Source organism: Lynx rufus, unplaced genomic scaffold (assembly GCF_022079265.1).
Source record: "Lynx rufus isolate CCGP_SWC_20201006 ecotype Redwood Valley unplaced genomic scaffold, mLynRuf1.p SCAF_15, whole genome shotgun sequence".
In the NCBI taxonomy this organism is placed as follows: domain Eukaryota; kingdom Metazoa; phylum Chordata; class Mammalia; order Carnivora; family Felidae; genus Lynx; species Lynx rufus.
This window is the reverse complement of record NW_025814829.1, coordinates 63,457,477-63,475,956: the sequence shown is the minus strand read 5'-3', so window position 1 is coordinate 63,475,956 and position 18,480 is coordinate 63,457,477. Positions and strand designations below refer to the sequence as shown.

Sequence of the window (18,480 nt, the reverse complement as noted above, 5' to 3'; positions counted from 1 at the left end):
TGACGGCACTCCTTGGAGCCTTGGAGCGTGGCGAATGTTGACCAGCCACGATGGGTGGGCTTCAACTTCCAGACCTCTGTAGCCTCTGCAGGCTCTTATCATCCTGACAGGGGTTGTAATGCCTGTGTCAGCCTGTGCTTGTGACTTAACACGTTTTCATTTGATCTCAGAATAAGCGGTCAGCTTGCGTCCATTCAAGTCACCTCTTCTTTTTTTTTTTTTTTTTTTTTTCTCTTGGTGGATCGGAGTTTTCTTTTCACACCTGCAGGCTCGGAGGAGATCCTTCTCCAGAGATCTGAACCCTGAGCACAGCATGGGGGACAGTTTCTCCTGCATTACTTCCGCATTCCGCACTAGTAGTAATTTGGCGCCCAAGGCAAGCAGGGCAGGAGGAAGAGCCCGGAAGAGGAGTGTCTAAGCTAGGAACTAGAGTCCTGTTAGTCCCGTCCTCTTATGGTGCAGAACTTTACTTAATTTTCCCAACATTCCCCCCTTGGATGCTTTTTTAAAAACATCTTTTTAGTAGGCATCACCCTTTAGCTCTAGGGGTTGGTACTCTCGGAGGGCTAAGATGCGTGTTGCAGTTCCAGGTAATGTTGAGGGACCTGGTCAGGGTTTGTATAACGTCCGCCACAAATGCAGGCCCGTTGTCACTGTGTATGGTTAAGGGCAGACCAAACCGAGGCATCATTTCACGTAGAAGAGCTTTGGCCACCTCACGACTTCGTTCCGTCCTGGTCGGGAAGGCTCTGACCCATCCTCAGTACGCGCAGATTATCACGAGGAGGTACCTGAATCCTTTGCTTGGTTTTATATCTGTCAAGTCCACCTCCAAGTCTTGGAAAGGGGTGGGTTTCTGGTAACCGTCAGACCAGGTTTAGGGAGGATATGGTTTGCGTATTTAGAGATTGATGAATTAGCCAGGCCTCAAGTACATAATAAAGCACGAAAGTCTTTATCTGTTGATGGGTCTACAGTGAGAATAGTCTTGGCATACAATGGTTGGGGGGAATCCATCCCATTTTCTAGTTGTTTAAATAATCATATGCCCACGGGGTCTTATTATCCCCACAGAATAACAAGCACAGAAGATTGTCTGTACATGAAATACTGTGACAATTTTTCTGAAGTTTACCTCAAGTTGTGTAGGTTAGGCACACAACAAACATTTAAAGGCAGTCGGAGCTAGAATTTAACATCCATAACTGTGCGCTGTTGAAACATAGTTTTTCTCTCTAAAAACCCTCATTTCCAGAGATGGCCAAATCAAGACCAATGCATTTGTAGAACAAGTCACGTCTTAAGAAACCTGGCCTAATTATTTACATAAGCTCAGCAAGAATAGCGATTGATCCTGAGGCTCTGTTAAAGTTTGCTTTCCTGGAACCTTTTATAAGGAATCTCCAGATTGAACTTTTAGTAGCCTCTCCAGGCCAGAAGCCAAGCCAAACACTTGCCATCAGACAGGCCTGCAATACCTGTGGAACTGGGTGAATTCCTCTTCACAAGGTCCCCAAGATGTCCTGAGGTTCCTGCACCTGCCAGGAAGTGACCTTCTTTACTGCTGGGAACTCTGTAAGCAAGGTATCCGGCCAACATTTCCAAGGGCCTTTATCAAGTCAACTCTTAATCTGTAGTCTTTAGTTATCAAAAAAAGCAGAACAGCATCCTTTTTAGGAACACTTAACCTGTTCTGTAATAAATGCCTTGTTAACCCCTCGGGTAAGACTGTCTTTGTACTTTTAGGATCCCTGCTTGAAAAGGACTTCCTCCCTGGTCTGTTCACGCAGCTTTATGTTGGTTGATGTTTCAAGAGTCTAGGTTTTTCATAACCCTTTTTTAAGGGGGTGAGCAAAGCTTAGAAGAGTCTGACTAATGTAGAATAATAACTGGTAATTTATGTATAAATATTTACAGAGTGCTTTTCTTATATCGTCATTTGGTCCTTAGGCAGGATCGAATGTCAGGGACAGAAACCCTGAGCTTCAGGAAGGTTAGGTGACCAGCCCGGTGATGTCTTCTGGAATGAGGTGCTGGACCTGGGGTGCAACCCCAGGTCTTTATCTGGACTCACCTGTTCAATTGCGTCTCAACTCTTGGGCCCTTATACATCAGGTATTTTTAAGTGTATCTTGGAGCCCCTTTGGCTTTCTCGTTTCTTCTCCCTTGTCTCCAAACTAACTTGTCTCCGGGGAAATAAGTTGCTGACTCAGCTTAATTGTTCTCTTCTGCAATTCAAGTACTATCGTCGAGGGATTAGCGTGAACCTGTAGCAGTCACGTAATGCAGTCTTCTGCCTGGTCTGGATACTCTCATAACCCTTTCCTTCCCAGAGTATTTATGGCCCTTGCAGGGATACTTAGAGTAACAAGGTGTTCACTTTCTGGTGCAGCCTTGGTTCATTGTTGGGTCATTCTTTTCCTTATAACAGGTCCAAATTGCCTGTTGTGGTTTTTATTTTATTTTTTTAACTAATTAATTAATTAAAAAAAAATTTTTTAACGTTTATTTATTTTTTTGAAACAGAGAGAGACAGAGCATGAACAGGGGAGGAGCAGAGAGAGAGGGAGACACAGAATCCGAAACAGGCTCCAAGCTCTGAGCTGTCAGCGCAGAGCCCGACTCGGGGCTCGAACTTAACCGACCAAGCCACCCAGGCGCCCGCCTGTTGTGGTTTTTATGTTTTAGTTATAGCATCCAGAGCAACACTGAAAATCTGTTTTCTCTTTGCAGTGTAAAATTTTGTCATATATTTAAGGATAACTGTCTCTTCTCCAGGTTAAGTAATGCCAGTACCTACATGTGCTACTGTCCCGATCGTCTTATTCTGGCTCCACTAGGTTGTCAGTATCTTGAAAATATGGCTTCCCTAATTGTCTACACTATTTTATTTTATTTTCAAAATGTTTACTTAGTTTTTTTTTTTTTTTTTTTTTTTTCTTCAACGTTTATTTATTTTTGGGACAGAGAGAGACAGAGCATGAACGGGGGAGGCGCAGAGAGAGAGGGAGACACAGAATCGGAAGCAGGCTCCAGGCTCTGAGCCATCAGCCCAGAGCCCGACGCGGGGCTCGAACTCACGGACCGCGAGATCATGACCCGGCTGAAGTCGGACGCTTAACCGACTGTGCCACCCAGGCACCCCTGTTTACTTAGTTTTGAGAGAGAGAGAGAGAGAGAGAGAGAGAGAGAGAGAGAGAGAGAGAGAACAAGTGGGGGAGGGACAGAGAGAGAGGGAGACACAGAATCGGAAACAGGCTCCAGGCTCCGAGCCATCAGCCCAGAGCCGGACGCGGGGCTCGGACTCACGGACCGCAAGATCGTGACCTGGCTGAAGTCGGACGCTTAACCGACTGCGCCACCCAGGCGCCCCTAAAATGTTTACTTAGTTTTGAGAGAGAGAGAGAGAGAGAGAAAGAGAACAAGTGGGGGAGGGACAGAGAGAGAGGGAGGCACGGAATCTGAAGCAGGCTCCAGGCTCTGAACTGCCAGCTCAGAGCTCGATGCGGGGCTCGAACCCACGAACTGTGAGATCGTGACCTGAACCAGAGTCAGACACTTAACTGACCGAGCCATCCAGGGGCCCCTGTCCACACTATTTTAGATGTCTGATCAAGGCAGCAAATATGGGGGCTTTTCCTTCCTGTAGGGTGGACACCTACTGTCATATTATTGCACATTCAATACCGTTGAAGTTTAAAATTACATTAACATTTAAGCAGACACATCTAGCTCTTATATTAAGCATTTGGTAAACCACAGCTCCCAAAATTATATGGGAAATCTGTTAATCTGCTCCCTCTACCTGTACAGCTGGTTTTTGAACTCATCTACAAGACTTTACGTTTATTCCTGTTAACTTTGATCCTGGCTGGGTTTCAGAAGCTCAGCATTTCAGCTTGTAGTGATCTGTTTTTGTTCCGTTTTCTAACACACTTATCCTTTTCAGCTTTTGTGTTTATAATGCTTATCCCTTAAAGCTTGGTTGAGTCAGGGCTGGCTTTCATTATAGCTAAGTAGCTAATGCTCCTTGTGAGGCTTTGCGGCAGATCACCGACGGGTAATTTTATACCAGGTTTTCCGTGGAGAAGGGTGACAAGTGATAGTTCTCTGGATCTGGTACCCTTATTCCCTGGAAGACCCAAGAATTACTTATAGGCCAACCCAGAGTTGTGTCGGATTTTCCGCTCCCTCCCACTCACTTTCACACGCATGTCTCCAAAGAATAGAGAAGACCAATTGCTGGAATTGTGTTCCTGGCACCTGGCTCTCTCCTACCCCTCCAGACTGGATGTTACCACTTAAACCTAGAATAGTTGAAACCTTGATTCAAAGAAAGCCTCCGGGACCTGCCGTTTCTTATGTTAATGATTTTGCTTGAAGTTCATCTTTCAACTATGTATGAACTCTTACCCAGCTGCCATGAGCTATAAAAAAGATTTGAAAAAAAGATTTATAGAGGGAAATGATAATAAATGTTCTGGGAAACTACACTTGCCAGTGGCCTCAGTCCATTATTGTAATCGAGATATACAATTATACCTTTGGGTTATGTGGAGATCGACGTAGATTGTATGTAGAGATTATTTTCATTTTTAGTCAATGTGAAACCTTTAAATCCCAAACTAATAATCTCTCATAGACAGCATTTTTAAGCTTTAGTTCAAATCTTAGTTTTTTATCTCCATACTTTTAACATTATGGTGGCTTATAGCTAAGTCTAGATTTGAGGAAAGTCTATCAGTTGTGAGATTAATTCTGTACGTATTTGATGGCATATGGGGAGTGAGACATGAAATAACTGAGTTTTTATTGAGTCAGCAACAGGACGGCAGAGGAGTGGCTCAGGATGCGTGGCTTCTAGAAGTGGCTGTGCTGCTCATGCGCTGTGGCCGGGCGAGGGGCCTGTTCCGGTAACGGAGTAGGTACATCCCTCTCAGCCTCCGTTGCTTAATTCCTACTGTGGTAAGTCCTTTTCTGAAGCTAGACGTGGCTGTGATCTGTGGCCTCCGGGCCCCTTTCTAGCTCTGATATTCTGGAGCTGTCCGGTCCAGTCGTGACCAGTCACAGCTGGCCACACGGAACCTCACTGCACGTGCCCAGATGCCACATGTGGCCGTGGTTATCACACCAGAGGGTGTGGGTAAGTGTCCTGGTGGACGCTGTTCTAGAGCCTGCCCTGTGTAAAGCCAGGGACAGATCCCAGTAGCACAATTTAATGTGGAAAATGGGCTCATTAGGAGAGTCTGTGTCTGGTGCACAAGGGCAGTTGCCTCAGTGACGGCTGGGTTCTTTCATTGACACGTAATCACTGCCGGGTGCCTTCACCAGCAGGTGCGAGTAGTTGCACAGACAGACCCGGTGTGCTGGAGGGTTTAGACGTCTTACGCACTTGGTTTGCACAGCCCTTTCTTGTATCTGTCATACCACAGAGGACAGGGGACACGGGAACTGACCCTCTCTTGTGAGATCTCTGTTTCTGTGAAATGGCTTCGGAGGGCCAGTGACAGCTGCTTTTGAACAAATGCATTACATCTGTGTCCAGAGTGTGGACAAGAGTGCTGTCTGTGTTAGGGGAATTTGGCTAAACAGGTATCTTTAGACCAGTGATTTTTAACCTGTCAGATCCAACACTATTTTTATAACAGGTATTTTACAGTTCCTCCTTTACCATCCTGAAATGAATTCATAGGCATACTGTAACTACTTACAAATCTGATGGCAAAGAAATGAACACAATTTCTAACTACGATATAAAGGAGGAATAAAAATAAAATCATTAAAAAATGATTTAAAATATTTTTAATATGTGTGTGTTCGATAGATTCCAGATGGTCAGCGTTTTGTGTCTGTGTCTAGAATTACTGTGGATGAGACGGTTACAAATGCACACTTGTGCAGGTGGGTTGTACTTAACGTATGTGCTGCCATTGAAGTGATTTTCCAAAATGGCGAATAATTTGGTAAAATGCAGAGAATAGTTAGGTATGGTCTTGCCTTGGCTTCAAAGCAGTTTTATTTTGGGAAAATTTGGTGATCATTAAAAGTGTGAAAAAGATAATTTGTATTTTTTTTTAATGTTTTCATTTATTTTTGAGACAGAGACAGAGCATGAGCAGTGGAGAGAGGGAGACACAGAATCTGAAGCAGGCTGTAGGCTCTGAGCTGTCAGCACAGAGTCTGATGGGGGGCTCGAACCCACGGACTGTGAGATCATGACCTGAGCTGAAGTCGGACGTGTAACTGACTGAGCCACCCAGGCACCCCAAGATAACTTGTATTTTTATGTTACGTGGTGTTACACTCGAGGCTTAGGTAATTTAGACATGCTTTCCATCCACATGTATTTCTGGTGGGTTATTAAAAACGCAGAGGGACGCCTGGGTGGCTGAGTCGGTTGAGCGTCCGACTCTTGATTTTGGCTCAGGTCATGACCCTGGGGTCATAGGATTGAATCCTGAGTCGGGCTTTGTGCTGGGATTCTCTCTCTCTTCCTCTGTCCCTGTCCCCCACTTGCGCATGCTCTCTCTTAAAAAAAAAAAAAAAAGACAAAGTCCAGCGTCAGTATTAAAGAATATTGTGATTTATTAGTCATACCTGCCGTAGATAGAATGAGGACGTCTGGGTAGGACTTGCCGTGTATTCCGCCTCTGTTCGGTGGATCCTGACACCTCCCCCCCAGGGGCTTTGGAAAGATGCTGGAGAGGGTTTTGGTTGTCATAGTGATGGGTGTAGGTGTGTGTAGTTAGCACTTAAGATTTGGGAACCAGGGATGCTTTGGACAGCTGTACACAATGGGAAAATATCCCGTCCAAAAATCTTGCTGTCCTCATTGAGGAACACTGTCCAGCTTGGAGAAGAGTCTGATTATGGTAACCGTTCTGTGCAGGATGGTCACTGGGACTTAAACAGAGACCAGATCTCTCTTTGTTGGGGATATTGGTATGGGTATCTTGACATTGAGTGGGGTATGGTACCATATGGTCTTCAGGGTTTTTTCTGGCTCTGTGATTGCCTGAGTTAAGTCAGGGGTCAGGAGACTGCACCCCTCAGGCTAAATATGTCCTGTTGTAGTAAATAAAGTTTTATTAGAACACAGTTCTGCTCATTCATTTATATATTGTCATTGCTGCTTTGGGGCTACAGTGGCAGAGTCAGGTAGTTGCCATGGTGATGTTTTGGCCTGCAAAGCCCGAATACTGCTGGCCTCTTTACAGGAAAAGTTTCTAGATATACCACGTATCAGGAATGTTTTTTGAAGGACACCAGTGTGTGAATTGATTACTAAGTATGTGATTCTTAGATCTTTAGTAGTTTTCTGTGTGTAGTGATTCTGAAGTCTTTTCTGTGTCCCTGTAGCACTGAAGACTAGCCACGAGACAGATCAACAGTAAAACTTGGAGCAGAATTCTGGGCTTGAATTTGCAGATGTCACTAAGTAGTCCAAGGTCTGTGCCAATTTTGTGTGGCTCTTCAGCTTTGGGATTGGGCTGATCGTTGATTTCCTCACAATGGTGATATATGAACTGGTAGTTAGGAAATACTTTCAAAGCCAGGACAATGAGAAAAAAATTGCATCTCACAATCTTGTGAAATCAGCTCTGGAGCTTAGAAATTCCATGTAGGGAACGTCACTGTTCTTTCCCCTCCTATGGATTTTAATAAAGAAAAGTTGGCATCATGCAGAAGGTACTAACAAAATAACCTTCTGAGCACTTAAAATATTAAAATGCTTTAATTTTTTTTTTTTAAACGTTTATTTATTTTTGGGACAGAGAGAGACAGAGCATGAACGGGGGAGGGGCAGAGAGAGAGGGAGACACAGAATTGGAAACAGGCTCCAGGCTCCGAGCCATCAGCCCAGAGCCCGACGCGGGGCTCGAACTCACGGACCGCGAGATCGTGACCTGGCTGAAGTCGGACGCTTAACCGACTGCGCCACCCAGGCGCCCCTAAAATGCTTTAATATTTTAAAGAGGTTTCAAGAAACAGACATCTGTTAATCCTAACTTAAAAAAGACAAAAAAGGGGCACCTGGGTGGCTTAGTCGATTGAGTGTCCGAGTATGGCTCAGGTCATGATCTCGTGGTTCACGGGTTTGATCCCTGCGTCGGGCTCTGTGCTGACAGCTCAGAGCCTGGAGCCTGCTTCTAATTCCGTGTCTCCCTCTCTCTCTGCCCCTCCCCGCTCACATTCTGTCTCTCTCTCAAAAATAAACATTAAAAAACCAAGCAAGAAAGAAAAATAAATACCTGTTTGAGTCTTTTGGTATGTTGGTATATATTAGGGTTCTCCAGAGAAACAGCCAATATGGTGTATGTGTGTGTGTGTTTTAAAAGAGATTTATTTTAAGGAATTGGCTCGTGAAATTGTGGGGATTAGTAAATCCAAAATTTGTAGGGCATACCAACAGGCTGGAAGGTCGGGCAGGAGTTGGTGCTAAAGTTTTGAGGCAGAATTCTTTTTTCTCTGAGAAACCTGTTTTTGTTCTTAGAGCCTACAACTGCTTACATGAGTCCCACCCACACAATCCAGGGTAATCTCCTTTATTTAAAGTCAATTTAGTCAAATTAGTCACATCTACAAAATACTTGAACTGCAACCCTAGATTCATGTTTGATTAACTTAGCTGTATCCCAACCAAGTTGACCCATAAGACCAGCTATCAGCACTACAAACACATTTTGGTATTTTAAAATTTGTGGTGTATAAAGTATTACATAATGAGTACTAATTAAGGAAGTGTCTATATTTGTAGACCAGTAGTCTCTAAGGGACTACCTCGGTCTTCATTCATGTGTCAAATAAAGACTAACAAATGGACAATTTAATCAACCTTTGAAATTTGAAAGTTCTCTTTTGTGTGTGTGTGGTTTTTGTATGTTGTGTATTTAAATGTAGGGTGCCTTGAATAATTTAAAAATGTTATAGCAATTTTTTTTTGTTTTTTAATAAGTTAATGTTGTTGCTAACTCTTTTGTATAAAAAAATCGTAGAGTTGGGAATTGGTTTTGAGCTTTTTAGTCAAATTCTCGTCATTTGTGGTTGGGAAACTGGTCCCAGGAAGATGGAGTGATTTTGCCCAGGTAACACGGTGAATAAAAGAACCATCTTTAGAAGCCAGATCTGGTTTCCAATCCAGTGCCCTTTCTTGCTGAGAGCGATTACAGTTGAAGTGACGCTAGTTAAGGGGTTTTCTGAAGAGGGGGTGATTTTGAGTGTGTACTTCAGGGACTGAGTATGAACTGATAGTTACCAGAACGGAGGCGACACTCAGGCCGTTCTCGGGCCCTGGGGGGAGGGTGGGTGGAGAGAAGGGGGTGTAGCATAAGGGGCGTACAGGCGGGCCCCAAATTCACGAAGGGCACTGTGCTACCCGTGAGGCTCGGAGAGGTTTTACAAGTACAAGCTAGCCATTGATTGGTTCACAGGGGCTATTCCAGAGGACCTTGAAGTAGAGAGAACATGTGGCCTGAAAGACCTCACTGAGGGAGCTTTCCTTCGCGAGGACCGTCAGAGAGCAGAGGAACAGGGAGCTGTGGGGACCCTGCTCCTCTCTGTAAGGGGCGCAGGGCAGGGACTTGGAAGTCCCCTGGAAGGGAATTGGAAGGGTTCCACGGGGCATAGAGAAGACGTTGGAGGGTGTAAATGGATTCTTGAGAAGGTTGCCAGGTTTGAGGCATAACCTGAGTTTACTTCCTTACCTGCAAAATGAGCATAATGATTCCCAGTGCACTAAGTCGTTAGAGGGAGTGAAGGAGATGATGTATGTAGTGCTTATTAGCATAATGCCCGGCACGTAGGACTCAAAAGTGATAGCTTTTTTATACTACATCATGGCAGCTGCCTGAGGGTCTTATCAGGAGGTGTTGCTGGAGTGAGATCCTTTTTTTAATTCCCCTGTCGCTTGTTCTAGCTACTCTGTGCCACCCTGCAGTTGTGCAGTGTGGGTTCTTTCTTCAGGCAGGTGCACGTCCCTGACTACGTGGAGTACTTTCTTACCGCTGCCGCACTCTTACGCACTTTGTGGGGGGGTTGTATTTCAGTTGCAAATTTAATTTCATCAAATTGAAAAGATGTACTTAAATATGGCACTACTTCCAATTAATTTTACTTTTTTTTTTTTTTTTGCACTTTGGAATATAACTACAAAGATAACAGTTGGAAAGGGGAACGCAAGTCCAGGATTTTGAAGTAACTTCTCCCTTTCCTCTTCAAAGGGTCATTTCCTTCAGGTTGTAAGTAAAAAACAAAATGAAAAATGTATATTTTTTAATGTTTGTTTATTTTTGAGAGAGACAGAGACAGAATGTGAGTGGGTTAGGGGCAGAGAGAGAGGGAGACACAGAATCGCAAGCAGGCTCCGGGCTCTGAGCCGTCAGCACAGAGCCCGACGCGGGGCTCAAGCTCACGAACCGTGAGATCGTGACCTGAGCCGAAGTCGGACGCTTAACCGACTGAGCCACCCAGGCGCCCCAAAATGGAATATTTCAATGGATGCCAACTCCAAAGAGAAGGGACTTAAAAGACATTTTCTGTGGTATTTGCTTCTTAAGATACAAAAGCACTTCAGGATATAGACTCAGCAGTAATTAAATAACAGATTTTTTTCATTGTATGGGATCAAATATGAGATTACTAGATCTGAGGCATAGAGTTTCTGCCCCAACTTTATTGCGTAATTATTTCTGAACTGGACCTGGGAACATTTCACTGTATTCAGAACATTGGTAGGATATGCTTTTGACTCCAAGTAACTTAATGTGTTTAGATATAATTTCAAGCAGCCTTTGTGACATTTGAAGATCTGTTGATAAGGGCTCTCTCTGCAACCCGTGGGGCTGGAAGAGAGCTCTCAGCACAGGTTTGTAGGCTGGGTTTAAATTTAAGTTGAGAAATTTGTGTGTGTCTACATTCATAAGCAAAAAGAGTTTGGGGGCGCCTGGGTGGCTCAGTTGGTTAAGTGTCCGACTTCGGCTCAGGTCATGATCTCCTGGTCTGTGAGTTCGAGCCCCACGGTCGGCTCTGTGCTGACAGCTCAGAGCCTGGAGCCTGCTTCGGATTCTGTGTCTCCCTCTCTGTCTGCCTCTCCCCCGCTCATTCTCTGTCTCTCTTTCTTTCAAAAATACATAAAACATTAAAAAAAAAAAAAGTTTGGAAAAGTTGAAAGAGATCCTTAGGGGAGGGAAGTACAGTTGAAAAAGTTTCTTTGGGGGCTCCTGGGTGGCTCAGTTGGTTAAGTGTCTGACTCTTGGTTTCCGTTCAGGTCATGATCTCATGGTTTGTGAGTTCGAGCCCTGCATCAGACTCCATGCTGTCAGTGCAGAGCCTGCTTGGGATTCTCTCTCTCCCTCTCCCTCTCTCTCTGTCTCTCTTTCTTTTTTTCTGTCTCTCTTCCCCCCTTCCCTCTCTCTCTCTCTCTCTCCCTCCCTCCGTCCCTCCCTCTCTCTCTGGCCGTCCCCTGCTCATACCCTCCCTCTCTCTCCAAATAAATGAATAAACTTGAAAAAAGTTTCTTTTTAGCAACCTCTAACTGCTTTTTTAAAAAACGACGCAATTAAATGAACATTAATTTTTTAATGACGGATGTTCTGTAGTTTGATCGTAAGGTTGAACAGTTTTGTATTTTCAGGCCCCAGTGTTTCAGCTTATGTGGTGTCCGGTGTCAAAGTCCTAGGGTAGTTAGGTGTTGTAGTCTCTAGTGGCACTTGATTTTCAGTGAGATGCGCTGGTAATTCTCGCCCTAAAAAGCCGGAGCGGTTTGTGGACCATCGTGTTTGCTCCAGGGCCGCTGGTGGGCACTGTCCTGCTGTCCCCTCCTCTCCCTGCTCCGTCGTCCCCTCCCTTGTGGTGCATCCCCTCTCACAGGCGCCGCACGTGTCAGCGTCACCCCGTTGCTCTAATTGTGTCCCTTAACCTCTCCCCCAGACCTCCGTTTCCCTCGTAACCGGCAGCTCATCTGTAATTATTTGATGACGTTAATTCAGAGGAAAGTGTGGAATGACTGATCGGTCTACTTATTATATGCAATTGTATAAACCGTGTGTTTTAAACTGGAATTTGTAGAACCAAACAAAAACCTGTCAATCCAAAGTGTTAGTAAGTGGCTTAATACATAGAGACGGCTTCTTTACCTTGTTTCTTCAGACTTCCTTTTTTTGGATTCCCAGTTTCTCAGAGAAAACACACTTGTTCCCCGGAGGGGTGGAGGAGAGGAGACAGAATCATGGGGGGAGACAGACCTTTTCCAACTTGACGGATCGGTGGAGTTGCTCCTTGACTTTCTTCTGCAGGTGCTTCCTCTGTAATCTCACTGCATCTCGTTTTGCAGGTTCCTGTCTTCACCTTGCCCTGAGGTGGGTTCTCCTGCTTTCCATGTTATCAACTCACACCCTCTCCCATGGAGCGTAGGCTCTCACTTTGCTTTTTAGAACCATGCTGCTGAGTTCTGTTGACGCAGTTAACTTTTTCCATCGAGGGGTGAAGGTCACCACTAAATGCGTTCCTCTTGTTGAGAATGTCTCTACTAATACTGGCTTCTATTTATTGATCGTATACTGTATGCCAGGCACTGTCCCAGCCGTTTACTGTACATTGTATTCAGGCCTCACGACAACCTTATTTATGGTAGATGCTTATATTTCCTTTGTATAGATGAGGAAACCAAAGTTTGCAGAGATTAAGTAATTTGTTTAAGTTTGTAACACTTAGAAACGGTGAAGCGAATTCTAAAGCCTGTCTGCTTTGGATTGTACAGTTTTCCTCTATGTTTTCAAAGCGCCTTAAATTCCGGGTCTGCCCTAAAGCACTTTCTATGAGAGCGTGAACAGCATGTTGGTTCTAGAGCTCTTTTTAATATTCACGCACTTGTAGTAGCGTTTGGGATCCACACGTTCCGCTTTAAACTTCCCTGAGATGCAGTCAGTGTATTATGGACAAGGGTGGTGCTGTCATTATCGTAGCTTCTAGCACAGAGTAGTAAGTGCTTACAAAATATTGGCTGCATGGATGAAAACAGTGACGGACCGAGAGGTGGCATTAGCGTGGGGGGCTATTCACAGAAGAATTCATTTCCTTTGGAATGTGAAGCAGGAACTCTTCTCCCATTACAGCACGCTGCAGGGCAGGGCCGGAATCCAGGCTCTGATTAACATCACCCACGCTCTTTTTTGTTGTTTAGCTTTACAACCACAAGTTACTGCCAGCTGAAAAGGATGATGGGGAGTGATGATGAATGCATTTCCATTTGCTGCAAAGAAAATTTTAGACAGTTTCACTCATTTTAAACCGAGATAAAAAGGCCGCTTTGAAACGAAGAGTAAGTTAATGGCTACCAAGTAAGTGGTTATCAGATTCCTGCTCCAGACGTCACCTCAGGTGGTGCTGCCCGTGGTCATCGGTCATCGCTGCCAGGTCACAATTCCGTCTCAGGTAGTTTCTGCCCGGGGGGTGGGGGGTGGGGGGTGGGGGGTGATGGGAGAATTCCAGGGTTCTTAAAGGTCTTTTCTTTCCATCCCCGAGTTGTAGGTTTTAGATCTAGGTGTCACTTTCCCTGAGACTGCTTAGGGTTTCTTAGGCCATCAAGGTCAGATGCAAACCAGACTTTTGGAATTATCTGCCGTGGGTCCTCATGCCCCTGGAACGTATTACACAAACGAACGAAACTGTTTTGAGTAGGCTCGCATCTCCGATTCCCACCCCCAGCTGCTAAGGCTGTGAGGGGGGCATATTGAATTGTGGTTGCAGAGTAATTGGTGGTTCTTGATTATTTTTGACTTTATTATGTTTTTTTTAATTTTTTTTTAACGTTTATTTATTTTTGAGACAGAGAGAGACAGAGCATGAATGGGGGAAGGTCAGAGAGAGAGGGAGACACAGAATCTGAAACAGGCTCCAGGCTCCGAGCTGTCAGCACACAGCCCGACGCGGGGCTCGAACTCACGGACCGCGAGATCATGACCTGAGCCGAAGTCGGACGCTTAACCGACTGAGCCACCCAGGCGCCCCAGACTTTATTACCGTTTTTTATGGTTGCCTCTCAAGATCACTGCGGCAGTATATTACAGAAAAATTTCATTAGTCCCTTAATACTGTGTAACCTGATTGTTAGTAATAAGATCTCTGGGCTCAGGTGAGCAGGTCAGTGGTCACTGGTATGCTTTAATAATTATTAATGATTTCATTTGTGGCTGTTTGGTATTGGATGTGGTTGTGTTGGCTGAATGCTGTATGATGGGCATTAGGATTACCTCCTCCTATCAGGGAGTGAGTAACTAAAACACAATTTCTTTAATTAACGACTGCGCAGGGTGCTTTTTGATGCTTCTAGTCGTGCCGTATTGTAAAATAAGAGAAACGGGATTCCGTGGCTAGCTAGAATCATTAAATGTTTATTATATGCCGATTCTCGTGCTCAGGACTTTGTGTCTGTTCTTTCGAGTTTAACCCTTTCTGCAGGCCTGTTAAGGGCTATCATGCCAGCCCCACAGTTAGGGACACTGAGGTCTGTGGAAGGGACGTAGACTGCCCGTGTTGCACAGTAACTGGACCTGGGATTTGGACCGGGGCACCCTGACCTCAAGCCCTTGGCTTGAGGGCTACCCTGACCGTAGCCCTTGGCTGCTGTGCCGCGCATCAAGCCCGGAGGCCTTGCTGTGTGTGGCATACAGCTCTCTTGAGGGCTTCACTCCTGAGGTCCACCACGTACGTCATTTCCTGTTGGAGCGTGTGTATACATGCAGGGTTTTCCATTTCTGTTCTAATGAAACTTTCATCTTTAGTTTTAGTGGTTGCCAGTTGGTTTCTTGCAAAACATTTTCGGCTTTTAGCATTTAAAAAGATTTTTTTGTAATCTTTATTTATTTTTGAGAGAGTGAGAGAGAGACAGTGAGAGCAGGGGAGGAACAGAGAGAGGGGGAGACACAGAATCGGAAGCAGGCTCCAGGCTCTGAGCTGTCGGCACAGAGCCCTACACGGGGCTCGAACCCACGAACCGTGAGATCATGACCCGAGCCGAAGTTGGACCCGAGCTGAAGTTGGACGCTTAACCGACGGAGCCACCCAGGCGCCCCCAGCTCTTAGCATTTTTATTCAGGTGAGAGGATTGGGTCACTTTGCTGACTGCCATGTGTGCTTCAAAGTCGGGGGTAGTCAGACCTTTATACTGGTAGAAACAAAAACCTTAAAGCATTCATACTTTATTTTGGGTCATGTTATAATTTGGGGGGCAGAATTGCCTTGAAGTTTATCTTAGACAGTTATGGAAATTAATTTCTGTTCTTTAAAATGTACAGACGGGGAAGTTCTGGAAGCATCCTGTGAAGAAGAGAAAAAATCCACTCAGAATTTAAAATTGGCCATGGAGGGGGCGCCTGGGTGGCACCTGGGTGTCTCAGTCAGTTGAGTGTCCAGCTTCGGCTCCGGTCATGATCTCAGGGTTCACGGGCTCAAGCCCCTCATCGGGCTCTGTGCTGACAGCCTGGAGCCTGGAGCCTGCTTCCGATTCTGTGTGTCTCTCTCTCTCTGCCCCTCCCCTGCTCGTGTTCTGTTTCTCTCTCAAAAATAAATGTTAAAAAATTAAAAAATAAATAAAATTGGCCACGGACAGTTTAAAAAGGGGGTGTGGAGAGAGCAGGCATAATCCATATGTGGGCTGTTGAACTCAAGGAGTCTCACGTTATTTTGTCCTAGAGTCAACCTTTATAACACTATTATTGAGAAATACTTGACTTACTTATCTTTTTCTGAACACTCTGATTTTTGGAGCACAGTTTCTAAATTCACAAAATAACCTTTATACAACAAGATGTTATTGTATTTTGGGATTATATGCTCATTCTGAATTTTAACAAATTTTAACTCGCTGAAATGAGTTTTTATATCTTTGAGGTGATATAATTAAAAAAAAAAAATTTTTTTTTTTTTTAAATTCCAGAAAGGTGGGGGTTGGACAGGTCGGTAGGTATCTCAGAAAGCAGCTACTGGGTTTTCTTTATCATATACGAAGTGTTATTAGCCTTTGCATTTTGCTACGAAAGGGGCATTCGCTTCAGCTTGAACTTCATCTTTCTTGCGAAAACCTATACATGTAAGCACACTTTTGGAACAGTAAACAGCTTGAGCTACTGTATATGCTACAGTTTTATTTGGAATCTTTTCAGCTGAATAAGGAAGGAGTACAGTTGACTGTACCAGCTGTGGTATTCATGATAAAAATGATCTGATCTAGCCGCCTGCAACAGTGACCTGCTTGGTGGTGAACACACTCGAGGGTCATGAAAAGCAGGAAGGGAACCGGCTTGGGGCCGGGTATCAGGTACTCCAATGTTAACTCAGATCCTGGGCTGGAAGCTTTGTATTATTTTCTCTTTTTAAAGATGAAGAAACTGGAATTTGAGAAGCGGATGGCTTGTGTTTGTGGAGAGAACTGCCAGGTGCAGAGCTAGGGTTCCACCCTGGGCCCCCCCACCTGGGGCTCTGACTCCGAGGCCCGGATGCTCTGTCCTGTCCTGTGCTGTCTTCTCTCTTCGTTCCATTTTCACGCTTTGACCTCTGCTGGAAGGCTTTCATTCCATTTCTTTTCTTTTACTGGTTATCCTAAGGAAGTTAAGGACAGTAGGATCAGCCTCTTTCTGATACACACTGCTTTATTGGCATTACAGTTCTGGGACTTGATCTTTTAACCCCAGAAAATGACATAGTGTTTAGATTTACCCATATGCGTTTATCTTTTTTTTTCTTTCTTTTTTTTTTTTTTTTGTTTTCCTTCTGACCATTCCTTCGTGTGTATCAACAGTACGATGAATTGTTTTTTAACGCTTCTCCCCTTTAGGGCTTTATGTGGGAGGGTTTCTGCTCTGCACCTGGCGTACACCCACCGGTTTGCCTCCTGTGACCTTTTCCTCTAGCTTCTCCTCTCCCCTCTTCAAGTTCTAGCTCCCCTCTTCAAGTTCTGTGCGGATGCGCATAGGACATGCTGGTTTCGGAACTAACTCGCCTCTAGGTTTGTGCTTTCTTACCATTTCCGCCTTGGAACATTTCTCTTGCTTTACAGCTAGCTCTGCCCTACGTTTTAAAAAGAATTTTGAAATCTGTAAGACAGCATCTCTGGGCGCTCTCCAGCCATCAGGTTTCTACTGCCAGAACTAGGAGTCCGCCTTGTCGTTGTGCCTGGCTGGAGTGTTTTGCACCGAACCTGGGGGCGGGGGAGGACTTGCATACCCATTCTTACTAACTAGCAAAGCTCTTTCATTGAGAATCATAGGAAATAACTTGTGAGCCAGCCACGCACCCCGGAAATGACTGGTTTGAAGGAGAATGATGGGGTTTAGGACGCGCTACCCCAAAGTACGGCACCTTGGCATGTTGGATATTTTAAGCTGAAGGAATTTGAGGAATGGCAGGTGCAGGCAGGACTTTCTGACCTTCCCCCGAAACAGGTCACAGACCCTCATGCGAGGGGTGCCCTCCCTGTGCCCAGAGGAGAGGAGCACCCTTCTCTCTGAGGGTGAGGGATGCCAAGGGGAATTGAATGAACAGTCTTTGCTAAGGTTCCCCAGTTTACTATTCCTAGCTTTTATCTTCCTTTATCTTATCGTGTTTTCCCATGATTGTTTTCGTCATACCCAGTATGAAAAGTTAGGTTTAACCATTTCTTTGGTCTTAATTTCCTTACAAAGGCTCCTCTGTCACATAAAACTTATGTTTAAAACAAATAATATGCCTTTCTTTGTTAATCTGTCTTTTGTCACAGAGACCCAGCCAAAAATTTAGAAGAGTAGAGAGAAAAGGTATTTTTCCTCCCTTGCAGTTTCTGGTGACCATGAGGGGCTGGCTGGGACCCTGCTCACTCCAGAGTCTGCAGACGGGATCTTGGGAGAACTGGCCAAAGTCCATGAAAGGCTGGAATTCTCGCCGCGGCCAGCTGTCTCACATCCTCGTGTAGTGCCTGGTCTACGCCAGAGAGAAAACGGTAAGCGCTTATCTTTGTCCCTTCTGTTCCAAATTCAGACTAGCAGGGGGGAAACGGTTGTAGAAAGTAGATGGTTGAATTGTGGCTCTTGTGGATTTGATTGTGGGCAGCCATTTGTTGACCCTTTCCCTCCAGGGACTCCCCCACACTCTTGCTGTCCTGGTCCTCCTGTGTGTCTCATCTCTCGCCCTGAACGCTTGGCGTGGCTTGTCACCACGGGGCGTGCAGGTTATACACTTGTGTGTGTAGGGCTCGGTTGTCAGGCTGGGGTCCCCAGGAGCGCGGCTGGACACAACTGTGAGTTGCACCCCATTTGTGGCTAATCCCACCCCTCCCCCAAACTGGTGCCACCTGTCAGCCGTGTTGGCAGAGTCTCGTCTTGGCTGTTTCTGGCTCTGGATGGTGGGACGATTCCTCTGCACCCTCGTTGGGAAGCTGGTTGTATCCGTGTCTGAGCCGTAAAAGGCTCATTGGTTTTAAGTCATAAAAGGCTTATTACCAGTTTGGAA

General features: G+C 45.2%; 1 protein-coding gene across 2 annotated transcripts in view; it reads left to right on the top strand.

The window, feature by feature from the left end:
* The window catches only part of DISP1 (dispatched RND transporter family member 1), a 187,045-nt gene that overhangs the window by 3,812 nt on the left and 164,753 nt on the right, over nt 1-18,480 (top strand). The window contains exons 1-2 of one of the 2 annotated variants that reach the window (XM_047077199.1): nt 13,000-13,431; nt 17,810-17,971. The gene's annotated coding sequence lies outside the window, so the exon portion shown is untranslated. Of the gene's footprint in view, nt 1-12,999; nt 13,432-17,809; nt 17,972-18,480 lie in introns of those variants that run through there. The other variant, XM_047077198.1, reaches the window with a different exon arrangement.